Source organism: Bombina bombina, chromosome 3 (genome assembly GCF_027579735.1).
Source record: "Bombina bombina isolate aBomBom1 chromosome 3, aBomBom1.pri, whole genome shotgun sequence".
Classification (NCBI taxonomy): Eukaryota; Metazoa; Chordata; class Amphibia; order Anura; family Bombinatoridae; genus Bombina; species Bombina bombina.
The window spans coordinates 360683151-360710413 of record NC_069501.1 but is presented as its reverse complement, the minus strand read 5'-3'; the positions used below and the strand labels follow the sequence as shown (position 1 = coordinate 360710413).

Below are 27263 nucleotides of genomic sequence, written 5' to 3'. Positions count from 1 at the left end.
CAATCTTGACAGATGAAATCTCTCTCTTGGAGGAGAGTATTTGAAGTCCAGAAGGTATCCCTGAGATATTATCTCTAGCGCCCAGGGATCCTGAACATCTCTTGCCCAAGCCTGGGCGAAGAGAGAAAGTCTGCCCCCCACTAGATCCGATCCCGGATCGGGGGCCCTCAATTCATGCTGTTTTGGGGGCAGCAGCAGGTTTCCTAGTCTGCTTGCCCTTGTTCCAGGACTGGTTAGGTTTCCAGCCTTGTCTGTAGCGAGCAACAGCTCCTTCCTGTTTTGGTGCAGAGGAAGTTGATGCTGCTCCTGCTTTGAAATTACGAAAGGAACGAAAACTAGACTGTCTAGTCTTGGCTTTGGCTTTGTCCTGAGGCAGGGCATGGCGTTTACCTCCTGTAATGTCAGCGATAATCTCTTTCAACCCGGGCCCGAATAAGGTCTGCCCTTTGAAAGGTATATTAAGCAATTTAGACTTAGAAGTAACATCAGCTGACCAGGATTTTAGCCACAGCGCCCTGCGTGCCTGAATGGCGAATCCTGAATTCTTCGCCGTAAGTTTAGTAAGATGTACTACGGCCTCCGAAATGAATGAATTAGCTAGTTTAAGGACTCTAAGCCTGTCCGTAATGTCGTCCAGAGTAGCTGAACCAATGTTCTCTTCCAGAGACTCAATCCAGAATGCCGCTGCAGCCGTGATCGGCGCAATGCATGCAAGGGGTTGCAATATAAAACCTTGTTGAACAAACATTTTCTTAAGGTAACCCTCTAACTTTTTATCCATTGGATCTGAAAAAGCACAGCTATCCTCCACCGGGATAGTGGTACGCTTAGCTAAAGTAGAAACTGCTCCCTCCACCTTAGGGACCGTTTGCCATAAGTCCCTTGTGGTGGCGTCTATTGGAAACATTTTTCTAAATATCGGAGGGGGTGAGAACGGCACACCGGGTCTATCCCACTCCTTAGTAACAATTTCAGTAAGTCTCTTAGGTATAGGAAAAACCTCAGTACTCGTCGGTACCGCAAAATATTTATCCAACCTACACATTTTCTCTGGTATTGCAACTGTGTTACAATCATTCAGAGCCGCTAACACCTCCCCTAGTAATACACGGAGGTTTTCCAGTTTAAATTTAAAATTTGAAATATCTGAATCCAGTCTGTTTGGATCAGAACCGTCACCCACAGAATGAAGTTCTCCGTCCTCATGTTCTGCCACCTGTGACGCAGTGTCTGACATGGCCCTAATATTATCAGCGCACTCTGTTCTCACCCCAGAGTGATCACGCTTACCTTTTAGTTCTGGTAATTTAGCCAAAACTTCAGTCATAACAGTAGCCATATCCTGTAATGTGATTTGTAATGGCCGCCCAGCTGTACTCGGCGCTACAATATCACGCACCTCCCTCTGAGCGGGAGATGTAGGTACTGACACGTGAGGCGAGTTAGTCGGCATAACTCTCCCCTCGTTGTTTGGTGAAATTTGTTCAATTTGTACAGATTGATTTTTATTTAAAGTAGCATCAATACAGTTAGTACATAAATTTCTATTGGGCTCCACTTTGGCATTGCAACAAATGACACAGGTATCATCTTCTGAATCAGACATGTTTAACACACTAGCAAATAAACTTGCAACTTGGAAATACAATTCAAATAGAATAATATTAAAACGTACTGTGCCTTTAAGAAGCACAGAAGATCTATGACAGTTAAAAATTAATAAATTGAAACAGTTATAGCCTCAATCCTTGTAAACAACACAACTTTAGCAAAGGTTTAATCCCATTAGCAAAGATAACAAATTCTGAAAGCAGGAAACAAATTACAGAATAAAAGTTTTTATTTCAGTCAAACTATAATTCTCACAGCTCTGCTGAGAGAAATTACCTCCCTCAAAATAAGTTTTGAAGACCCCTGAGCTCTGTAGAGATGAACCAGATCATGCAGGGAATACAATGAGTTGCTGACTGAAATATTTGATGCATAGTAAAAGCGCCCCTCCCCCACACACACAGCAGTGAGGGAGAACAGAAACTGACAGAAAAAACAGATTTAAGCAACTGCCAAGTGGAAAAATGGTGCCCAAACATTTATTCACTCAGTACCTTAGCAAATGAAAACGATTTTACATTCCAGCAAAAACGTTAAACATAATCTCTAGTTATTAAACAGCTTTATGTCTTTCTTACAGTGTAATTCTAGTGAAGTACCATTCTCCCAGAATACTGAAGTGTAAAGTATACATACATGACATATCGGTATGGCAGGATTTTCTCATCAATTCCATTGTCAGAAAATAAAAACTGCTACATACCTCTATGCAGATTCATCTGCCCGCTGTCCCCTGATCTGAAGTTTACCTCACTCCTCAGATGGCCGAGAACAGCAATATGATCTTAACTACTCCGGCTAAAATCATAGCAAAACTCTGGTAGATTCTTCCTCAAACTCTGCCAGAGAGGTAATAACACACTCCGGTGCTATTTTAAAATAACAAACTTTTGATTGAAGATATAAAACTAAGTATAATCACCATAGTCCTCTCACACGACCTATCTAGTTGCTGGGTGCAAGAGAATGACTGGGAGTGACGTAGAGGGGAGGAGCTATATGCAGCTCTGCTGGGTGAATCCTCTTGCACTTCCTGTAGGGGAGCAGTTAATATCCCAGAAGTAATGATGACCCGTGGACTGATCACACTTAACAGAAGAAATGTTTCTTTCACTCATGGTTAGTGTTTGGCTGAAGCCATTTATTATCAATCAACTGTTTACTCTCTTTAAATCATAATCGCAACAGAAACTACCTAAATGACCCTGATCAAAAGTTTACATACCCTGGTGATTTTGGCCTGATAACATGCACACAAGTTAACACAAAGGGGTTTGAATGGCTATTAAAGGTAACCATCCTCACCTGTGATCTGTTTGCTTCTAATTAGTGTGTGTATAAAAAGGTCAATGAGTTTCTGGACTCCTGACAGACCCTTCCATCTTTCATCCAGTGCTGCACTGACGTTTCTGGAATCTGAGTCATGGGGAAAGCAAAAGAATTGTCAAAGGATCTGCGGGAAAAGGTAGTTTAACTGTATAAAACATGAAAGGGATATAAAAAGATATCCAAGGAATTGAGAATTCAAATCAGCAGTGTTCAAACTCTAATCAAGAAGTGGAAAATGAGGGGTTCTGTTTAACAACATACTGCATTCATCTTGCAATAAATTCTGACCAAATTTCCTGTACCTTTGTAGCTCACATATCCCCAAAACATCAGCGATCCACCTCCGTGTTTCACAGTAGGAATGGTGTACCTTTCATCATAGGCCTTGTTTACTCCTCTCCAAATGTAGTGTTTATGGTTGTGGCCAAAAACCTCAATTTTGGTCTCATCACTCCAAATGACTTTGTGCCAGAAGGTTTGAGGCTTGTCTCTGTGCTGTTTGGCATATTGTAAGTGGGATACTTTTTGGCATTTGCGTAGTAATAGCTCTCTTCTGGCGACTCGACCATGCAGACCATCTTTCTTCAAGTGCCTCCTTATTGTGCATCTTGAAACAGCCACACCACATGTTTTCAGGGAGTCCTGTATTTCACCTGAAAATATTTGTGGGTTTGTCTTTGCATCCCAAACAATTTTACTGGAAGTTGTGGCTGACATTTTAGCTGGTCTACCTGACCGTGGTTTGGTTTCAACAGAGCCCCTCATTTTCCACTTCTTGATTAGAGCTTGAACACTGCTGATTTGCATTCTCAATTCGTTGGATATCTTTTTATATCCCTTTCCTGTTTTATACAGTTCAACTACCTTTTCCTGCAGATCGTTTGACAATTCTTTTGCTTTCTCCATGACTCAGAATCCGGAATCGTCAGTGCAGCACTGGATGAAAGATGCAAGGGTCTGTCAGGAATCCAGAAACTCATTGACCTTTTATACAAACACACAAATTACAAGCAAACAGATAACAGGTGAGGATGGTTACCTTTAATAGCCATTCAAACCCCTTTGTGTCAAGTTGTGTGCATATTATCAGGCCACAATCACCAGGGTATGTAAACTTTTGATCAGGGTCATTTGGGTAGTATCTGTTGTCATTATGATTTAAAAAGAGTAAACATAGTTGATTGATAATAAATGGCTTCAGCCAAACACTAGCTTTATGGTTAAAACCTTGGTCTGCGGATGTGTCATCTAATTCTAAACTTTTAGTGATTCCTTACAAGGGAAAGACCATGTTTGGGCCGGGTTTGACGGAAATAATCTCTGATATTACGGGAGGAAAGGGTCATTTTTCTTTTAAATCTAAGCTTTTGGCTAGTCCTTGAAAGGGAAAGTCCTTATTTGGGCCGGGTTTGGCAGAAATTTTTTCGATATCACTGGTGGTAAAGGATCTTTTCTGCCTCAAGATAGAAAGAATAAAGCGAAAGGACGTCAGAGTAATTTTAGTTCCTTTCGTAACTTCAGAGGTAAGTTTTCCCCCTTCTCTACCAAGCAAAACAGTCCAAGCCTTCTTGGAAACCCAGTCAGTCTTGGAACAAGGGGAAGCAATCTAAGAAGTCTGCAGCTGAATCTATATCAGCATGAAGGGTTTGATCCTTATCCGGGATCGGATTAAGTGGGCTTTCCAGCTACCTTTTCAACAGAGCTAAACAGAGCTTCTAAGTAAGTTTTTAAACCGTTTTATACTGGATTTTTATATCAGTATCTGTGCATCTTATTCTTTATAGTAGTGACTATTACATGCAGTGATATGAAAATGGGTGTATACTGTACCTTTAACAGGGATATAGAACAGACCTTGCCAAAAATATAAATTTGAATTGCCCCAAATGCAAATTTTTCAAACAGCAAAGTTGTTCTTTTAGGGGAATAAACTACAAAACCTCTTATAACTGCCTCTACACCTCAGCGATATAGCTGAGGCACCTACCTGCCCCATCTGCAACACTAAGCTGATTGCGAGTCAGATAAATAGAACGGAGCAGCTCCAGACTCCTATTATCCGTTGAAGCCAAGATCACACAGGAAGCTACTATAAGCTGCGTCACTAAGATGAAAACCGTGGGCTTTAGCATTCCCTGCCGACTTAGAGAAGGATCCACCTCTCCTATGACGTCAGAGGTGGTCCCGGCAGACTTAAGAAATTCTCATACAAACGGCTTCCAGCCAATAGTGAAAACACTGTGAGAAAATTAGCATGTGCATATTAAGTCTGACCAGCTTTACTCTAACACCAGACTAACAGGGCAAAACATAAAATACTGAGCCACCAATGATTCTTAAGAACTAAAAACAACGTGTATCTTAAAGAATCATCATCATCTCTCTTAATTCTTTATGCCACACAGTGCCTGCTTCCTGCCTTTATGTATCCTGAACTTCAATAATGTAAAAGTCCCATATAAAGTGCAGACTAAAAACTGCTGTAGTGCCAGAGTTCTTCCCATAAGAAAACAAAATTTGAAGAAAATCTTCTTCAGACACCAAAACGTCACCTCCTCCTTGCACCGAAGGCAAAGAGAATGACTGGGGATTTTGGGAAGGGAAGTGATACTTAACAGCTTTGCTGTGGTGTTCTTTGCCTCCTCCTGCTGGCCAGGAGTGATATTCCCAACAGTAATTGATGATCCCGTGGACTCACCATATCTTAGGAAATAGGAATTTGCTGTCCTCAGAAGATCAATACAAGAGTCATTTCCCCAAAAGGGATGGTCACACTACAAAGCAGTGGCAGCAGCGATACAGGCTACACTAACAGCGGTCTGAAAAAAACAAACCTAAAAGCTAAAAGGATTGCTTAAAGTTTTCTAAAGTATCCTTAAAAGAGAAACTATCTTCCAAAGGAATAGTAGCTCGCTTAACCAAAGTGGAAAAAACTGCATCTACCTTAGGAACAGTTTCCAAATCTCTGTTTAAACAAAAGGGTGAGGAAACCGATTTAAAGTGAAGGTCAATTTCAAAGACTTAGTGCTTGAACATATTCATGCTTTATTGTGGGAAGTTTTAAATGCTTTAGAGGTAGAGGATAGCCTTGCTACAGTCAAGCAACCTGTTAAAAGGATTGATACATTTTTTAAGGAAGCTCCTAAGCAGCATACCTTTTTCCCTTACCTGATTCAGTTTCTGAAATTATTTATAAAGAATTGCAGAAGCTAGTTATTCCTTTTTGTTCCATCTATCAAATTTAAAGTGAAGGTCAATTTCTATTAATTAGTGCCCGGTTTTTAATAATCCTATTAAAAACAAGGGCACTTTTATTCCATCAAAATTGATATTGCACTAGTTTTCTTCAAAAACGTACCTTTTAATCCTGACAGTCGCTCCAGCGATACCCCCGGTCTTCAGAAGTCTCTTCATACATCAGAAATGATGAAATCTAGCTTCCGCCGGATTCGTCATTTTGGACCCGCAAAAAGGGCTTGCGACGGGTGGAGGAAGCGCTGCAGTGGCTGTCAGGATTAAAAGGTAAGTTTTTGAAGAAAACGAGTGAAATGTCAATTTTGATGAATTAAAATGTCCTTGTTTTTAATAGGATTATTAAAAAGCGGGCACTAATTCATCCAAATGGACCTTCACTTTAAATTTGATAGATGGAACAAAAAGGAATAACTAGCTTCTGCAATTCTTTATAAATAATTTCAGAAACTGAATCAGGCAAGGGAAAAAGAGGTAGACTGCTTAGGAGCTTCCTTACATTTTTTTATCCATCCTTTTAACAGGTTGCTTGACTGTAGCAAGACTATCCTCTACCCCCCTAAAGCATATAAAACTTCCCGCAATACAGAATGAATATGTTTAAGTCTGAAATTAAAAAACTCATCCTTTGTTACAGCCGCAGGGTCCTGAGACTTATAGAAACTATTCTTAGACAAAGAATCCTCAGAGCCAGAAACACCCCTATCATCAGTGGGTAACAGTCACCACTCCTAAAGGAAATCCCTGAAAGGAGAACATTCAAATCCTTGCAAGCATCTGCACTTAACAGCTGGAGCAAAACAAGTTAAAACCTCACTAATAGAGTGAATATAAGTTTTGAAGAAAGTTCAGAAGAACTCTCCTGGGAGCAACTTTGATTAGGAATAAATCTTTGCTCACCCTGAAGTGCAGAAAAACCCTCTTTAGAATTAGCAATAGACTCAGTACATGAGGTAAAAAGCTGAGAAGGGACCCAACCTGAAAATCCGTACAAACCAACTACAAACTAGAAAGGGTTAAAAAAAAAAAAAAAAAAAAACCCCACAGAGGAACTCTGACAGTGGAACAGAGGTCTGAGCTCCACCAAGTAGATCTACAGCATTAATAAGGAATAATCTTAAGTATTAGAGATAGACAGAAGCAAAACATAAATTATGCTTACCTGATAATTTCATTTCTATCTGTGGGAGGAAAGTCCACGGCTTAATTCATTACTTGTGGGAATTAAGAACCTGGCCACCAGGAGGAAGCAAATACACCCCAGCCAAAGGCTTAAATAGCTCCCCCACTTCCCTCATCCCCCAGTCATTCTGCCAAGGGAACAAGGAACAGCAGGATAAATATTAGGGTATAAATGGTGCCAGTAGAACAAAAATAAATTTAGGTCCGCCCACCGGAGAAACGGCAGGAGCCATGGACTCTCCTCCAACAGATGGAAATGAAATTATCAGGTAAGCATAATTTATGTTTTCCATCTTAATGGGAGGAGAGTCCACTGCATCATTCATTACTTGTGGGAAACAAATACCCAAGCTCTAGAGGACACTGAATGAAAATAATGGGAGGGAAAAGGAGGCGGGCCCTAAACTGAGGGAACCACAGCCTGCAAAACCTTTCACCCAAAAGCCGCTTCCGCCGAAGCAAATTTGTAAAATTTAGCAAAAGTATGTAAGGAGGACCAAGTAGCCGCCTTACAAAACTACCCATAGAGGCCTTATTCTTAAAGGCCCATGAAGAAGCCACAGCCCTAGTGGAGTGAGCCGTAATCCTATGAGGAGGCTTATGTCCCGCTTTCTCATGGGCCAAGCGAATAATGCTCCTCAACCAAAAGCATAGGGAAGTGGATGAGGCCCTCTGCCCTTCCCTGAATACACCACAAATAAAGACGAGATCTGTCTAAATTATTTTGTGGCCTGAAGATAGAACTTCAAGGCCCGAACCACATCCAAATTATGAAGTAACCTTACCTTTGAAGAAGAAGGGTTAGGACACAAGAAAGAAACTATCATCTCCTGATTGATGTTACGATTCGACCCAACCTTGGGAAGAAATCTCAACCCAGTGCGAAGAACAGCCTTATCTGCGTGAAAAAACAGGTAAGGAGGATCACATTGCAAGGCCGATGCAATAGCCAACAGGAATAGAACCTTCCAGAAAAGCATTTTAATGTCAAGCGAATGCATAGGCTCAAACGGAGCCCTCTGCAAAATCTTAAGTACCAAGTTTAAACTCTAAGGGGGAGCGGAATCCTAGACAAAGCCTGAACAAGGACTGAATATCAGGAAGCTCCGCAAGCTTCTTGTGTAACAGTACAGATAAAGCCGAAATCTGTCCTTTTAAGGAACTGTGGGCAAGTCTCTTCTCCAACCCATCCTGGAGGAAGGACAGGATCCTGGATACCCTAACCTTGTGCCAGGGATATCCATGTTCCTCACACCTTATGATAGATGCGAAGAGTGACCGGCTTCCTGGCTTGAATGAGAGTATTAATCACTCTCTCAGAAAAACCTCTCTTGGCTAGGACTAAGCGTTCAATATCCACGCAGTCAGCCTCAGAAAATCGAGATATTGATGTAGAAAGGGACCCTGAACCAGCAGATCTCTGCGACAAGGTAACTTCCATGGCGGAGACGATGACATCCCCACCAGAACCGCAAATTACATCCTCCACGGACACGACAGAGTAATTAGAATAGCCAAAGCTTGCTCCTGCTTGATGCGGGCCACTACTCGAGATAGAAGTGGTAATGGTGGAAATATGTAGACTAGGTTGAACTCCCAAAGCACGGCAAAGGCATCAGCTCTGCCTGGGGATCCCTGGATCACGAACCGTATCTGGGTAGCTTGAAGTTGAGACAGGATGCCATGAGATCTATCTCCGGCATCCCCCATCTGATGCAGATCTCCACAAACACCTCGGGATGGAGAGACCTTTCCCCCGGATGAAACTATTGTCTGCTGAGAAAATCCGCTTCCCAGTTGTCCACACCCGGGATCTGGATCGCTGGTAGCGAACAGTTGTGGGTCTCCGCCCACTCCAGAATCTGAGATACTTTCGTCATGGATAGGGAGCTTCTCATTCCCCCCTGGTGGTCGATGTAAGCCACCGAGGTAATGTTGTCCGACTGGAATCTGATGGTTTGGGACAACCCCAGAAGGGGCCAAGCCCTCAGAGCGTTGAAGATCGCTCGAAGTTGCAGAATATTGATCGGGAGGAGCGACTCCTCTCGAGTCCACCTGCCCTGTGCCTTTCCTGGCACCCCAAACAGCTCCCCATACTGACAGACTTGCGTCCTAGATTACAATCTCCCAGGATGGCCTCAAGAAGGATGTCCCCTAGGACAGTTGGCCCGGACAGAACGATCAAGACAAGGATTCCCTCGCTCGGATGTCCAGAGATATCTGTTAGGATAGGTCTGAGTGATCGCCTTTCCATTGTCTCAACATGCACAACTGAAGAAGTCTAAGATGGAACCTGGCAAATGGAATGACATCTATGCTGGATACCATGAGCCCAATCACCTCCATACACCGGGCCACAGAAAGCATAGAGGAGGTCTGAAGGGCAAGACAGCTGGACGCAATCTTGCAACGTTTCTGATCTGTCAGGAATATCTTCATAGAAATGGAGTCTATTATCGTGCCCATGAATTCCACTCTGTTGCTGGGAACCAGGGAACTCTTTCCTACATTTATCTTCCATCCATGGGATCGAAGGAGAAGAGCCCTCAAATGGTCCTCTGCGAGACTGTAGGATGGAGCCTGGACCAGAATGTTGTCCAGATAAGGTGCCACTGCAATACATATGGCTCTTGCCACCGCGAGCAGCACTCCCAGAACCTTCGTGAAGACTCTTTGGGCAGTCGCCAGGCCGAACGTCTCCATCTTAAACGATGGGACAGACAACTTGTTTAGGCACTTTAGGTCTAGAATCCGACTAAATGTGTCCTTTTTTGGGACCACGAAAAGGTATGAATAATACCCCAGACCTCTTTCTGCCAGAGGTACTGGTACGATTACCCTGAGAAAGGCGTCTCTCTTCTCTGGTCTTGATGATAGGTTTGACAGGAGGAATCTGCCTCTGGGCAGATGAGTCTTGAGCCTTATCCTGTAACCCTGGGCGATGACCTCCAGAACCCAAGGGTCTTGAACGTCTCTCATCCAGGCCTCCGCAAAAAGATAGTCTGCCCCCTACGCGATCCATAGACAGATCGGGGGCTTCTTGCTCTGCTTGGCTTTTTTCTAAGATTGAGTTGGTTTCCAAGATCCCTTGGACTGCTTGGTTCTTGCAGCAGGTTGCTGGCATTGGGACTTGTCCAAACGAAAGGGAGGAAAAGTAGACCCCTTAGGTTTATTCTTCTTATCCTGCGGTAGGAAAGCAACCTTGCCTCCCGTAACCGTAGCTATAATAGAGTCCAGGCCCGGACCAAAAAGAACCCTCCCCTGAAAACTTAAATTATGCTTACCTGATAATTTCATTTCAATTGACGGGAGGAGAGTCCACAACTTCATTCATTACTGTTGGGAATTAAGAACCTGGCCACCAGGAGGAGGCAAAGACACCCCAGCCAAAGGCTCAAATACCTCCCCCACTTCCCTCATCCCTCAGTCATTCTGCCGAGGGAACCAGGAACAGTAGGAAAAATATCAGGTTATAAATGGTGCCAGAAGGTAAATTAAATTTAGCAAAGCACAGCCTTATCGGCATGAAAAACCAGATAAGGCGGCTCACATTGCAAGGCAGCCAGTTCAGATACTCTGCATGCTGATGCAATGGCCAACAGGAAGAGAACCTTCCAGGACAGAATCTTAATGTCAATGGAATGCATAGGCTCAAACGGAACCCTCTGCACAACCTTAAGGACCAAGTTTAAGCTCCATGGTTGAGCAGGCCTGATTCTAGACAGAGCCTGAACAAAGAATTGGATATCAGGGAACTCAGCGAGTCTGCTATGCAACAAGACTGACAATGCCGAAATCTGTCCCTTAAAGGAACTAGCGGCAAGACCCATCTCCAAACCGTCTTGGAGAAAGGACAGAATCCTGGATACCTTCACTTTATGCCAAGGATATCCATGCTTCTCACACCAGGACAAGTAAGTCCTCCACACCTTATGGTAGATGCGACAAGTGACTAGCTTCCTTGCCTGAATTAGAGTATCAATCACACTTTCCGAAAAACCTCTCCTGGCCAAGACTAGGCGTTCAATCTCCACACAGTCAGCCTCAGAGAATCGAGATTTTGATGTTGAAAGGGGCCCTGCGATAGGGTAACCTCCACAGCGGAGAGGATGACATCCCCACCAGATCCGCAAACCACGTCCTCCGCGGCCACGATGGAGCAAACAGAATGGCCAAAACTCGCTCCTGTTTGATGTGTGCCACTACACAAGGTAGAAGGGGCAACAGTGGAAAAATGTAAGGACGGCTGAACCCCCAAGGCACCGCTAAGGCATCTATTAGCTCTGCCTGGGGATCCCTGGACCTCAACCCGTATCGGGGTAGCTTGTAATTGATTCTGGACGCCATGAGATCTATCTCCGGCGATCCCCACCTGACAAAAAATCTCTGCAAACACCTGGAATGTGAATCGCCGAGAACGAGCAGCTGTGGGATTCCGCCCACTCCAAGATCCGAGACACCTCCCTCATAGCTAGGGAGCTCCTCGTACCCCACTGGTGGTTGATGTAAGCCACCGAAGTAATGTTGTCGGTATGGAATCTGATGAAGCTGAACGACCCCAGAAGAGGCCATGCCTTCAGAGCATTGTAGATTGCCCGGAGTTCCAGAATATTTTTCGGAAGGAGAGACTCATCCCTCATCCTCATTTCCTTGTGCCATTCTGGAACCCCAAACAGCTCACCATCCTGCCAGACTCGCGTCCGTGGTGACAATCTCCCAGGACGGTCTCAAGGAGGATGTCCCCATGGACAGTTGCTCCGGACAGATCCACCGCGAGAGGGAGAGCTTGAGAGAGTCCAAGCATCCATTGATATCTGCTGTGATAGATCTGAATGATTGCCGTTACACTGTCTCAACATGTACAATTGAAGAGATCTGAGATCGAACCTGGCGAATGAAATGACGTCTATGCTGGAAACCATGAGTCCGATCACCTCAATACAATGAACCACCGAGGGGCTTGAGGAGGACTGAAGGGCAAGACAAGAGGACGCAAACTTCCTGTGTCGACGGTCTGTGAGAAAAATGTTCATAGACAGAGTCTATTATCGTACCCAGGAACTTCACCCTGTTGCTGAGTTGATCTTCCAACCGCGAGATTGGAGTAAAAGACGAGCAGCCCTCGAATGATCCTCTGCAAGACAGTGACGGTGCCTGGACTAGGATGTCGTCCAGATAGAGCGCCACAGCAATGCCTCTGGCCACCGCAAGTAGCGCCCCCAGAACCTTCGTGAAGACTCTCAGGGCCATAGCCAGATCAAAAGGAAGGGCCACAAACTGGAAGTGTTGGTCCAGAAATGCAAATCTCAGGAACTTGAAGTGGTCCCTGTGGATTGGCACATGAAGGTAAGCGTTGTTCAAGTCTATGGTTGTCATAAACAGTCCCTCTTTAACTAGGGGCAGTATAGATCTGATCATTTCCATTTTGAACGATGGAACACTCAGAAACTTGTTTAAACACTTCAGAATCGAGCGGAATATGCCCTCACTCTTTGGAACCACAAAAAGAATTGAATAGTACCCTAGACCCCTTTCTGCTTGGGATACTGGTACGATGACACCTAGAGAGGAGAGATCTCTCACACATTCTAGAAAGGCTTCTCTATTTTCTGGTCTTGAAGACAGGTTTGATAGGAGGAATCTGCCCCTGGGTGGATGGAATCTGAACCCTATCCTGTAGCCCTGGGCGACAACGTCCAGAACCAAAGATCCTGAACGTCCTGCAACCATGCTTCTGACAAGATATAATCTGCCCCCTACATGGTCCAGAGACCGGTCGGGGGCCGTCCCTTCATGCCGATTTTGTCTCGGCAGGCTTCTTGCTCTGCTTAGACTTGTTCCAAGAATAAGCCGGTTTCCAAGTTCCCTTGGACTGGTCCGCTTTTGCGGTGGGCTGCTGGTGCTGGGCCTTGTCCACGCGAAAGGGATGAAAAGTAGATCCTTTAGGCTAAGCCTTCTTATCCTGCGGTAGGAAAGCTCCCTTGCCTCCAGTAACCATGGATAAGATCAAATCCAATCCTGTACCGAATAGAATCATTCCTTGAAAAGGCAGACACAGCCTCGACTTAGAAGTCATGTCTGCAGACCAAGACTTTAGCCACAGAGCCCTGCGACCTTAAAACAGAAAAACCTTACACCTTAACATTCAGGCGAATAATTTGCATATTGGCATCACATATGAAAGAATTGGCGATCTTTAGCGCATTAATCTTGTCCTGTATATCGTCGATGGAAGTCTCCCCCTCGACCATTTCACACAGGAATTCACACCAATATGTTGCAGCTCCGGCGGCCGTAGCTACAGCCACTGTCGGCTGAAAAACAAATCCTGTGTGTTGACCAACTATCCTCCAGGGAAATAGTTGTCTGCTTCTCGAGCGTGGAAATAGCACCATCCACCTTAGGGACAGAACCCCACAGCTCCAGCTGAGACTCTGGGACAGGAAACAGTTTCTTAAAAGGAAGAAAAAGGGGAAAAGGAAGAACCTAATCGCTCCCATTCATTCTTAATAATATTTGCCATTTTTACAGGAACCGGGAAGTCCTGAGACACCACCATGTCCTCATATACCTTATGAAGCTTAGGAATCGCAAGTTCTTCTGGAAGTTTCGGTTCCGGAAGCTCCAGAGTAGCAAGCACTAGCCTCAGCAAAAAGCGCAAATTTTCCATCCTAAATCTAAAGTCAGGCAATCTCCTGATTAATGTTCCTGTCTCAAACAACCTTATGAAGGAACCCTAGTTTAGTACGTAAAACTACCTTATCCGAATGGAAAATAAGGTAAGGCGAATTGTATTGCAACACCGAAAGCTCAGACACTCTTCGCCCTGAAGAAATAGCAACAAGAAATAAAACTTTCCAAGATAACAACTTAATATCGAAGGAATGCATAGGCTCAAATGGAGCCCCTTGAAGAACTAAATTCAGACTCCATGGAGGAGTAACTGGTTTGAACACAGGCCTGTCTTCCATGTTATCATTATGTAATAAAAATGAAACTATCTTACAAGAATCTACGCCGTGGAACAGAAACATGGCCCTTCAAGTGTGACAGGTTAGTAGCCTCGCTCCTGACATGGACTTGAGTGTAAAAAGCAGGCAGCGAAACTCATCAACGCGGATTGCTTGTGAAGCTGTTAATATGAGTCGGGATGGTTTCGCAGAAAGACTCTCCCTGTATCTCCGGACTATAACTTTCACCCAGGTTCTCACTGAGAGGCTAACAGGACTACTTAAAACTCCAGTCCCATCCCGAAGAGTACTACCCTCCATAAGAGACTACTCTGATCGTCTGTGACAAAAGGCAAAGAATGACAGGGGGATGAGGGAAATGGGGGAGGTATTTAAGACTTTGGCTGGGGTGTCTTTGCCTCCTCCTGGTGGCCAGGTTCTTAATTCCCAACAGTAATGAATGAAGCTGTGGACTCTCCTTTAGATTGAAAAGGGAGGCAAAGTAATCTAGACATGGAAGTCATGTCAGCAGACCACCACTAACCACAGAGCCCTACGGGATAGAACAGAAAACCCTGATGTCTTGGCATTTAGGCAAATAATCTGCATATTTGCATCACAGATGAATTAGCTACCCTTAAGGCTTTAATTTGTTCCTGTATCTCCTCGAGGGGAGTCACCACCTCGACCATAGCTGATAGAGCGTAGCTGCACCAGCCACCGCGGGTTGAAAAACGAACCCTGTGAGCTGAAACATTTTTATCAACATGGACTGCAATTTTTTATCCATGAGCACCTTGAACGAAGAGCTATCTTCGAGCGGGATAGTTTTGTGCTTAGCGAGCATTGAGATAGCACCATCCACCTTAGGGATGGCCCCAACAGCTCAAGCTGCGAGTCCAGAATGGGGAACAGTTTTTTAAAAGAAGTAGAGGGAGAAAAGGACGAGCCAAGTTTCTCCCATTCGTTCTAAATAATATTAGCCATCTTAACGGGAACCGGGAAGGTCTGAGTCACCACCCTGTCCTCGTAAACCCTATCTAACTAAGGGATTGAAAGTTCCTCTGGTAGTTTTGGTTCCGGAACCTCTAACGTAGCAAGCACCTCTTTCAAAAGAAAGCGCAAATGCTCCATCTTAAACAAAGTCTGGCTACTCCGCAGCCGGAGGTCTAGATGTTGCCGATTCCAACCCAGAAAGAGCGTCCTCCGAAGAGTTGTCCTCATCCGCGGATAATCGATCAGAGACATCCAATGGAGTAGATGACCACTGGGACGGATAGCTAAGTTTCACCTATCGCTTGCACTTAGCAGGGCATGGTAAGGCATTGAAGGCCGCAGAGACCGCCGTTTGTAACTGCTCAGCAAAATCTGGCGGCCAAAGGGCCCCTCCCGCGGGAGGATTAGTAGTGCCCTGTGGAGCTGCATGTGTAATCGGAGATGAATGTAGGGATTGCACCTTGCGGGACGGAGAACCCTCAGAGGTGGACGGCACAGTTGTACTAAATATCTTATTCTTTTTAGATATTGCAATATTATTAAAGCAAGTGGAACATAATTGAGCAGGTGAATCCACCGGAACCTCACAAACACAGGAATAGCTTGCGCTTTATTACGGACTAGATAGAAATTAAATGGCACCTTTATAACCCAATGGCCGGGGCACTTACCACCTACTATGACCCAGACCACAGAGAAAACACTTTGTTTCCTGCAACCGCCGGTCAAGAAGAGGAAGTAAAAGAGGCCACAGCCGGTCACATGGAGTGTCATGCAGGACCGCCCCTGCATTAACGAGAAAACGTGCCAAAAAGGCCACGTCGATATCTCTCTAAGGAAAGCTGCCTGTTAACACATTGACAGAGCCTCATCTCACACATGTCGCAGCATCAAACACAATAAAGAATATTATGCATAAATACCCCCTGTTCAATAATCCCCTTTCCGAGGATATTAACCCTTGATTCGATACAGATAAAAGGAGACACACTGTGACCCTGTCTTTTTGCGCTACCAAATGTGTATAAATGAAACGATCTTACCAGAATCTATGCCGTGGAACAGGAACACGGCCTTTCAATTGTGACAGGGTAGTAGCATCGCTCCTGATATGGACTTGAGTGCAGAAAAGCAGGCAGCGAAACTCGTCAACGCTGATTGCTTAAGGAGCTGTTAATCTGAGTCGGGATGAGTTTGCAGAAAGACTCTCACTGCATCTCCGGACTATAACTTTCATCCAAGCGCTAACTGAGAGGCTTATAGAACTACAGTACTTAAAACTCCAGTCCCTTTCTAAAGAGTACTACTCTCCATAAGAGACTACTCCGAATCTTCTGACACTTCTCTGCCAACCTCCTATGACGAAAGGCAAAGAATGACTGGAGGATGAGGGAAGTGGGGGAGGTATTTAAGCCTTTGGCTGGGGTGTCTTTGCCTCCTCCTGGTGGCCAGGTTCTTAATTCCCACAAGTAATGAATGAAGCTTTGGACTCTCCTCCCATTAAGATGGAAATAGGCAGTAACCCCAAAGGGAAGAAAGAGGCACAATGTATCATTGATTAATTCTTAAAAGGTAAACAGTATGTGTGTGTATATCTATATATACACACATATATACACACACACAAACTTACGATATGGTTTAAGCACCGGGAAAAAAAAACTGTAAATACAGTAATAAGGCTTACATGTTATAACAGCAAAAAGGGGTTAAATAGAATTTGTAACCCAAATTTAAAGTCAAGTTTTTATGAAAAGAGTGGCTTACCACCTTCGCTGGTCCTGAGAACCTTTCTACATGATAAGAATGTTACAAGAACGCAGGAACTGGAAAGGATCATAACAGAACAAGCGAGCTAAAAAGCAGGCTAAAACTGATAACAATTAACGTGCCTGCGTCACCGGAAGGTAACCAGCAGAAATTTAGCAAAAGTAAAATAAAAAACATACTGTGCATATCTCAGAAGCAAATTCTGAGTGTTAAGCTGACCACGCTAAATTTAAAGCGTAAGTGAACTCAAAAATAAAATTTATGCTTACCTGATAAATTTGTTTCTTTTTAGACACGATGAGTCCACAGATCATCATCCTTACTTGTGGGATTTCACCTCCTGGAGGAGGCAAAGAGCACCACAGCAGAGCTGTTAAATAGCTCCATCCCTCCCTCCCACTCCAGTCATTCGACCGAAGTTAGGAAGAGAAAGGAAAAGCCAAGGTGCAGAGGTGTCTGAAGTTTACTAAAAATAACACCCTGTCTTAAAAAGAACAGGGCGGGCCGTGGACTCATCGTGTCTAAAAAGAAACCAATTTATCAGGTAAACATAAATTTTCTTTTCTTTTCTTTTTAAAGACATGATGAGTCCACGGATCATCATCCTTACTTTTGGGATACAATACCAAAGCTAGAGTACACGGATGATAAGGGAGGGACAAGACAGGGAACCTAAACGGAAGGCACCACTAATTGAAGAACCTTTCTCCCAAAAGCAGCCTCAGCCAAGGCAAAAGTATCAAATTTAGAAAATTTAGAAAAAGTGTGAAGAAAGACCAAGTTGCAGCCCTGCAAATCTGTTCCACAGAAGCTTCATTTTTGAATGCCCATGAGGAAGCAACCGCCCTAGTGGAATGAGCCGTAATTCTTTCAGGAGGCTGCTGTCCAGCAGTCTCATATGCAAAGCGGATAGTCTTCAACCAAAAAGAAAGAGAGGTAGCAGTAGCTTTCTGACCCTTACGTTTTCCAGAGAAAATTACAAACAAACAGAGAAGAAGACTGACGAAAGTCTTTAGTTGCTTGCAAGTAAAACTTCAAAGCACGGACTACATCCAAATTGTGCAGAAGACGTTCCTTCTGAGAAGAAGGATTAGGACACAAGGAAGGAACAACAATCTCCTGATTAATGTTCCTGTCTCAAACAACCTTATGAAGGAACCCTAGTTTAGTACGTAAAACTACCTTATCCGAATGGAAAATAAGGTAAGGCGAATTGTATTGCAACACCGAAAGCTCAGACACTCTTCGCCCTGAAGAAATAGCAACAAGAAATAAAACTTTCCAAGATAACAACTTAATATCGAAGGAATGCATAGGCTCAAATGGAGCCCCTTGAAGAACTAAATTCAGACTCCATGGAGGAGTAACTGGTTTGAACACAGGCCTGATCCTAACCAAGGCCTGACAAAGGGATTGAACATCTGAGACATCTGCCAGACGTTTGTGTAACAAAATAGATAAGGCAGAGATCTGACCCTTTAGGGAACTTGCCGATAAACCCTTCTCCAATCCTTCTTGGAGAAAAGACAAAATTCTGGAAATCCTAACTCTACTCCATGAGTAGCCCTTGGATTCAAACCAAAATATATTTACGCAATATCTTAAAGTAAATCTTTCTAGTTACAGGCTTACGCGCCTGAATCAAGGTCTCTATGACCGAATCAGAAAAACCCCGCTTGGATTGGATTAAGCGATCAATCTCCAAGCAGTCAGCTTCAGAGAAATTAGATTTGGATGAAGGAAGGGTCCTTGAATGAGAAGATCCTTCCTCAATGGCAGTCTCCAAGGTGACAGGGATGACATGCCACCAGATCGGCATACCAAATCATGCGAGGCCACGCAGGAGCAATGAGGATCACTGATGCCTTCTCCTGTTTGATTCAAGCAATGACCCGAGGAAGAAGAGCAAACGGGGGAAAAAGATATGCTAGGCTGAAGGACCAAGGAACTGCTAGAGCATCTATCAGTTCCGCATGGGGATCCCTGGACCTTGACCCGTATATTGGGAGCTTCACATTCTGACGAGATGCCATGAGATCTAACTCCGGCTGACCCCATTTGAGAATCAGGTTGGAGAATACTTCCAGATGGAGTTCCCACTCTCCCGGATGAAAGGTCTGCCTGCTCAGAAAGTCCGCCTCCCAGTTGTCCACCCCTGGGATGTGGATCGCTGACAGATGGCAAGAATGGGCCTCCGCCCACCGGATTATCTTGGCTACCTCGGTCATCGCTAAGGAACTCCTCGTTCCAACCTGATGATTGATGTAAGCCACTGTCGTTATGTTGTCCGTCTGGAATCTGATGAACTGGGCCGAAGCCAACTGAGGCCAGGCCAGAAGAGCATTGAAGATCGCTCTCAGTTCCAGAATGTTTATAGGATGAACAGACTCTGCCTGAGTCCACACTCCCTGAGCCTTTAGGGGACCCCAGACAGCTCCCCATCCTAGAAGGTTGACATCTGTTGTCACAATCACCCAGGATGGTCTGCGAAAGCATGTTCCCTGGGATAGATGATCCAGAGACAACCACCACTGAAGTGAGTCCCTCGTCTCCTGTTCCAGGGTTATTCGAGGAGACAAGTCTGCATGATCTCCATTCCACTGCCTGAGCATGTGTAACTGCAGAGGTCTGAGGTGAAACCGAGCAAACGGGATGATGTCCATTGCCGCCACCATCAGTCCGATTACTTCCATGCACTGGGCCACTGACGGCCGAGGATTGGACTGAAGGGCTTGAGAGGCATCTAGAATCTGATTTCCTGACCTCTGTCAGAAAAAATTAAAGGATAAGTTTCTAGCGCTGGACTTAGGCCTCTTTTATAATAACCTCCTCCTGGTTATAAAAAATGTGATAAGTAATAAATTTAAAAAAGTGGCGCTACAGTAGCTTTAAAGTATTAAAAACTATGGGTAGTGTATACTAATATGGTTTAATAACAGGGAATATATGCCTTTAGAAAATATAAGTATATAATTCTAAAACACTAAATTAAATGTGTGTAATATAAACATGCAGTTTTTTTAAAAACTCATTAAGAAAACAACCTAAAATGATTTGATATAATGAGATGATAAACAAATGTCACTTGATAAAAAGATGCAGCAACAAATTAAGATATATATATATAAAAAAAAATTATGTAAATTTAGCTTATTTTAATAGTGCATAAACAAACATCATAGAACAAACAAAACAAAGATTTAGACAGTGGTGGCCAGCCGCTATTTAAAACTTTCTGTATTCCGCTATGGATTGCTAAGAGCACAGTTAAATACACACAGATCTTACTTGTCAGATTTCAATACTTAGGGTGGATGTGTATGTAGCCTGCTATGCAGGTAATCTCACCCTTCAGCGTCCACACGCTGAGATCTGGAATGCTTCTGAAGTCGGTGCTCTGTAATGCAAATGGTGGTTGGTTCCGGTTGTTTTCCGACTTGCGCAAGTCACCTGTGATGAACCGGTAATCTTTTCCTCTGTGTTTCTCCTGCTCTTAGTACTTAAATGTACGCAGGGGAGGGTAAACCGCTTGCAAACCTCCCGGGTTTGGTTGGAGATCCTTCTTTGGTATGGAGACACAGCTTTCTACGCGTTTCACCCGATTTCTGGGCTTTTTCAAGATGCAGTGTACGTACAAACCCTGCAGGGAATCATCTCGCATCCCGGAAGCCGCAAAGTGACGGAACCCTGACCCTGGGAACACCAACAGAGCAGGGTGCGCGCGTGGAGGTCTGCTACTCCAATGAAACAGTCTACTTGAGATTACAGTGTAGTGTGCACTGACGTGAGATATTTGTACGTACATGGCATCTTGAAAAAGCCCAGAAATCGGGTGAAACGCGTAGAAAGCTGTGTCTCCATACCAAAGAAGGATCTCCAACCAAACCGGGAGGTTTGCAAGCTGTTTACACTCTCCTGCGTACATTTAAGTACTAAGAGCAGGAGAAACACAGAGGAAAAGATTACCGGTTCATCACAGGTGACTTGTGCAAGTCTAAAAACAACCGGAACCAACCACCATTTGCATTACAGAGCACCGACTTCAGAAGCATTCCAGATCTCAGAGTGTGGACGCTGAAGGGTGAGATTACCTGCATAGCAGGCTACATACACATCCACTCTAAGTATTGAAATCTGACAAGTAAGATCTGTGTATATTTAACTGTGCTCTTAACAATCCATAGCGGAATACAGAAAGTTTTAAATAGCGGCTGGCCAGCACTGTCTAAGCTTAACTACCGCATCACATCTATAGAGAAAAATTGAAACTGCTATTTTTTGCCGTAAAAGACTGTTACCCTTATTTATAGGTACAGCTAGAGAAACGAATTAACTCCTTAGAGACAAATTGATAATCTTTTCTTTTGCCGCAAAAGATATTACCTTTTTCCTTTGACTATAGGTACAGCAAAAATCAATATAAACGCTTACCTATTTCCCACGCCTATCTGTTTTAAAAAAAAGGGATTTTTCTTTACTTACCCATTGGATTAGGACATCCAATTTCAGAAAGGATTAACTTTATGTCGATCAAGACTTTTTAAACTCTGGGCACTCTCTCTCTTTTTACCTATGTTTTTTATATGAATTTTTTATCAGTTGATCAACTAAATTTTTGAAGATAGCTTGATGTACATAATCTTTGTTTTGTTTGTTCTATGATGTTTATTTATGCACTATTAAAATAAGCTAAATTCACATATTTTTTTTTAATATATAAATATATATCTCAAGTGACATTTGTTTATCATCTCATTATATCAAATCATTTTAGGTTGTTTTCTTAATGAGTTTTTTAAAAAAACTGTATGTTTATATTACACACATTTAATTTAGTGTTTTAGAATTATATACTTATATTTTCTAAAGGCATATATTCCCTGTTATTAAACCATATTAGTATACATTAACCATAGTTTTTAATACTTAAAGCTACTGTAGCGCCACTTTTTTAAATTTATTACTCTGTCAGAAAAACCCTTATAAATATAGAATTGATTAAAGTCACCCTTGTCTTCGGGATTAAGGAACTCTTTTCCAGATTTACCTTCCACCCGTGAGTTCTCAGGAAGGATAGTACAATGTCGGTATGGGACCTTGCTCGTTGACTTGATGGCGCCTGGATTAGAATATTATCCAGTTAAGAGCCACCGCAATGCCCCGTGGTCTTAGAACCGCCAGCAGAGACCCCAGAACCTTTGTGAAAATTCTGGGTGCCATGGCCAGCCCGAAAGGAAGAGCCACGAACTGAAAGGGTCTGTCTAGAAAGGCAAACCTTAGGAACTTGTGATGATCTCTGTGGATAGGAACATGTAGATATGCATCCTTTAAGTCCACTGTCATAAATTGACCCTCTTGGATCAATGGAAGAATGGTACGAATAGTTGTTCAGACTCTTGAGGTCTAAGAAAGGTCTGAAAGTTCCCTCCTCCTTGGGAACTACAAACAGATTTGAATAAAAGCCCTGCCCGTGTTCCTGTACAGGAACGGGAATAATCACTCCCAGGGAGGAGAGGTCTCTTACACAATGTAAGAATGCCTCTCTTTTTATCTGGTTTGCAGATAATCTTGAAAGAAGAAATCTTCCTCGGGGAGGAACATTTTTGAACTCCAGTTTGCATCCCTGGGACACTATTTCTATAGCCCAGGGATCCTGAACGTCTCGCACCCAAGCCTGAACGAAGAAAGAAAGTCTGCCCCCCACCAGATCCGGATTGAGAGCATGCCCTTCATGCTGTTTTGGAGTCAGCAGCAGGCTTCTTGGACTGTTTACCCTTGATCCAAGGCTGGTTGGGTCTCCAAGTAGGCTTAGATTGCGAATAGTTTCCTTTCTGTTTAGAGGAGGAAGAGAAAGAATTTCCCTTGAAATTGCGAAAGGACTGAAAATTACTTTGTCATCCTTTTTGTTTATGGTTCTTATCCTGAGGAAGGGGGTGACCCTTACCTCCCGTGATGTCAGAGATAATTTCCTTCAGGCCAGGTCCAAACAAGGTCTTTCCCTTGTAAGGAATAGCTAGAAGCTTAGACTTAGATGAAACGTCCGCAGACCAAGGTTTTAACCATAAAGCTCTGCGGGCTAGGATAGAGAACCCTGAACTCTTAGCTGCTAATTAAATAATTTGCAGAGAAGCATCCGTAATAAAAGCATTGGCTAACTTCAGAGCTTTAATCCTATCTTGGATCTCCTCCAAAGAAGTATCAGACTTAAGAGACTCGGACAGAGCATCAAACCAATAAGCTGCCGCACTAGTAACAGTAGCAATGCACGCAGTCGGCTGCAACAGCAGACCCTGGTGAACATAAATCTTTTTAAGTAGACCCTCCAACTTCTTGTCCATGGGGTCTTTAAAGGCACAACTATCCTCAATAGGAATAGTAGTTCACTTGGCTAAAGTGGAAATAGCCCCTTCTACCTTAGGAACCGATTGCCAAGCTTCCTTGACAGCGTCAGCTATAGGAAACATCTTTCTGAAAATAGGAGACGGAGGGAAGGGAATACCTGGTCTCCCCCATTCCTTAGAAAAAATCTCCGAAGCTCACTTAGGAACTGGAAAAACATCTGAGAAAGTAGGAACTTCGAAATATCTGTCCAATTTACTCGTCTTCTCAGGAGCGACTACTACTGTGGAATTGTCTAAGGTAACCAACAACTCCCTGAGTAACAGACGGAGGTGTTCTAGTTTTGTCAGGGTGCCAGGAATCAGACTGAGACGAGAAGTGCAAAAATAATCACAACTTTATTAATAGTAAAAAATAATAAAAAGTCCACAAGTCAAATAAGCCAGGAATCAAAACCAGAGCTGGTAGTCAGACGAGCCGAGTCAGGAGCCAAAGCGAATAGTCAGACGAGCCGGAATCAGGAACAAGGAAAACAGCAGAGTCAGGAACAAGTCAGGGATCAGGAACCAGGAAGGACGTCAGGCAGCCAGGCAATACACAGGAACTCTCACAAACAGGTCTGAGACAACGCAAAGGCAAAGCATAGTGAACAGAGGCCCTTTAAATAATAAGTGATGACATCACAATTCTGAGACTGCATCCTGTCTCACATGGATGATGCACACCAGTCTGGCCATAAAATGAAGTGCAGGAATTGAGCAGCATCCCCCACAATGCACCATAGTCAGGAAGAGAGGTGTGTAAAATGGCTGCCAGCAGCACATGGCAAACACAACAGGGAAAAATCCCTGACAAGTTTAAATCGGAAAGAGACAACCTCTGAATCAGTCACAGATAAAGAACTCTCTGAATCTGAAATCTCGCTATCTGATAATACCTCTATACCCTCCATCTCAGCTCCCTGGGAGGGTGCCTCTGAGACTGCCACCATGGCATCAGAAACCTCACTGATAACATGTTTGTCTTTCCTCTTGCGCTTGCCTTGAAGTATAGGAAAAGCAGACAACGCATCAGAAATTGTGGAAGACATAACCGCAGCTATGTCTTTTAAAGTAACTCCAGCAGGTGTTAGAGCAGAAGTGTAGGGCGCTGCTGGTGGGGGCGTTAATTTTTGAGACGCTTGGGGAGAAAGTTGCGGCATAAATTGACCTTCATCAGAAGACTCTTTGACAACATCTGCCTGAGGGGAGATTGGCACAGTAAAAATGTTATCCCTAAAACTTAGTCCTTTCAATACATGTAGGACAGAAAGGGATTGGTGGTTCCACATTTGCATCAAGACATAAAGCACATGTAATGGCTTGCACTTGTTCTTGATCCATCCCTTCACATAAAATATTGATATTGAGCAGAAAAAATACTGGGAATAGCAATAAAATAAAATTATCAAAAACCATTACTGTCTCTTTAAATTTAAACGTTTTTTCTTTTTCTTGTCAAAACTGCCAATTTTGCTGTAGCAATAAAACGGTCAGAAAAAATAAGAATTAATTAAACCTCTGCACCACAGCAACCTGCTGAGGTGCTCCTACCTTAACCAATGCTACCGGATCCCAGAAGACAACTATCCGTTACTGCAGTCTGCCAGAAAAACCAGAGTAGGAACGCATCTGTGATAAAAGCGCATGAAAGGTGTCTACATGCTGCTCTAGCCCAGAAAAACCCTAGTACAACACATCTGAAGTCCTGCAACTGCTTGGAAATAGCGCTACAAGCAGAGGCGCCAAAAAGCAGGAAGTCCCGCCCTTCGTGGGCGTGCTGCAAGTCTAAAGTGAAACCACTGGAGCCCTCCATTGTAGTAAAAATAAAATTAGCAACATAACTCCAGCCCCAGTGCCTGCACCAAATCACTGCCCAAACAAGACTTTGATTCTGAAAGTCTGACAATGTCCCCACATAAATAAGGCTTCCCATAAACCCCTTATGTGCCATAGTGCTAAGTTAACAAACACTGAGACTCCTTAAAGGGACACTGAATCCCAATTTTTTCTTTTGTGATTCAGAGAGTATGCAATTTTAAGCAACTTTCTAATTTACTCCTATTATCAATTTTTCTTTGTTCTCTTGCTATCTTTATTTGAAAAAGAAGGCATCTAAGCTTTTTTATTCAGTTCAGACTCTGGACAGCACTTTTTTATTGGTGGATGAATTTATCCACCAATCAGCAAGAACCCAGGTTGTTCAACAAAAATGGGCCGGCATCTAAACTTACATTCTTGCATTTCAACTTAAGATACCAAGACAATGAAGAAAATTTGATAATAGGAGTAAATTAAAAAGTTGCTTAAAATTTCATGCTCTATCTGAAGCATGAAAGAAAAAATTTGGATTCAATGTCCTTTTAAATCCTAGAAAAGGTAGCACTTAGCTCAAACACTGCCTGGCAGTAGGGCAGTTCCCAAGCTTGAGAGGTCCTCTCCCTCACATTGGCCTGAGAGATAAAGTCATGCTGAGTCAGAAAGAATCTCAGGCTGAAGGATATAGGGCAGCTGAAAATGGGAGGCACAGTGAGAAGTATGTCCCACAAGTTCCCATAGCTCTAAAGCCACCAAAGTTCTACTGTAGAGACTGATATTGACTAAGGCTACACCATAGAACAAAGTAGCCCTCTCTGGCACTACTTTAAAAATAATAAACTCTTGATTGAAGAATTTAACCTAACACCTCACTTTACCTCTTCCTATCACTAACATAGGCAAAGAGAATGACTGGAGTGGGAGGGAAGGGAGGAGCTATTTAACATCTCTGCTGTGGTGCTCTTTGCCTCCTCCTGCTGACCAGGAGGTGAAATCCCACAAGGATGATGATCCGTGGACTCATGTCTTTAAAAAGAAAAACAAGTTTATTAAGTGCATATTAGTGCTTATTAGTGCATGTGTACATGCTCATACTAAAAGTCGGTGGGCTTGTAAGGTGCAGGTACTTATCTTTTAGTACCTCTATCCACTTACCCCAGGTGCAACCAACTTCCAGTAGACAAGCCCACCCTAAGCATTGCAAGCATGATGACAAAGATCTGAGTTAGTACCAGCATCTTAAACCAGGGGATTGGTCAAAAAGTCCACTTTCACCTGGGGAGGGCTGTGGATCCACAAGTTATTGGAAAAGTCCACATTTTACCTGGGAGGCCTGCGACATTCCTCACAATGACCATTCACTCCCTAGCTGATGACTCCTGGTCTGTTCCTCTGTACAAGAAGCAGTTGGGCCTCAGATTAGTTAGAGGTTCCCTTTTCAAACAGTTAGTAGATCTTGCACTTCCCTTTCACCTCACTCCTCATCAAGGAGGCAAAAGAAAATGACTAAGGATCATGCAAAGTAGGAGGTATTTAAAGCTCTGGTGTATTGGGGAGTATTTTGCCTCCTTCAAGTGGTCAGGAGGGGAATATTCCCACACGCGTGATGACTTGTATAAGTGTATATGTGCGTAAGTATAAATATATTAATATAAGTGTATATTTGTGTGTGTGTGAATAAATATATACACTCAATTCTTTAATTTGCTCCTATACTTTTTTTTGTCAAGCAAAGGATTAAACACCAAAAAGAAACAGAACACACATTCTGCATTGACTTCTGTAACAGCTGCCTTAATCGTATTTGTCCACTTTAGCCATTACAGAACTTAACATTTCTTGGTATTCTTTCCATAAACGAGGTTGTCATAACAGCTCCTGAGCAAGAAATGGGCGACAAAGTCTGTGCATGCTGCTCCTAATCAGGTAAAAGGCAGTTTCCTGCTCAGGAGATTTAGTGTGTTGTGGTTCCCAGACA

At 43.4% G+C, this 27263-nt stretch overlaps 1 protein-coding gene across 1 annotated transcript in view; it reads right to left on the bottom strand.

Moving 5' to 3' along the window:
* The window catches only part of USP9X (ubiquitin specific peptidase 9 X-linked), a gene marked incomplete in the record, with an annotated part of 1177890 nt that overhangs the window by 520204 nt on the left and 630423 nt on the right, over window positions 1-27263 (bottom strand).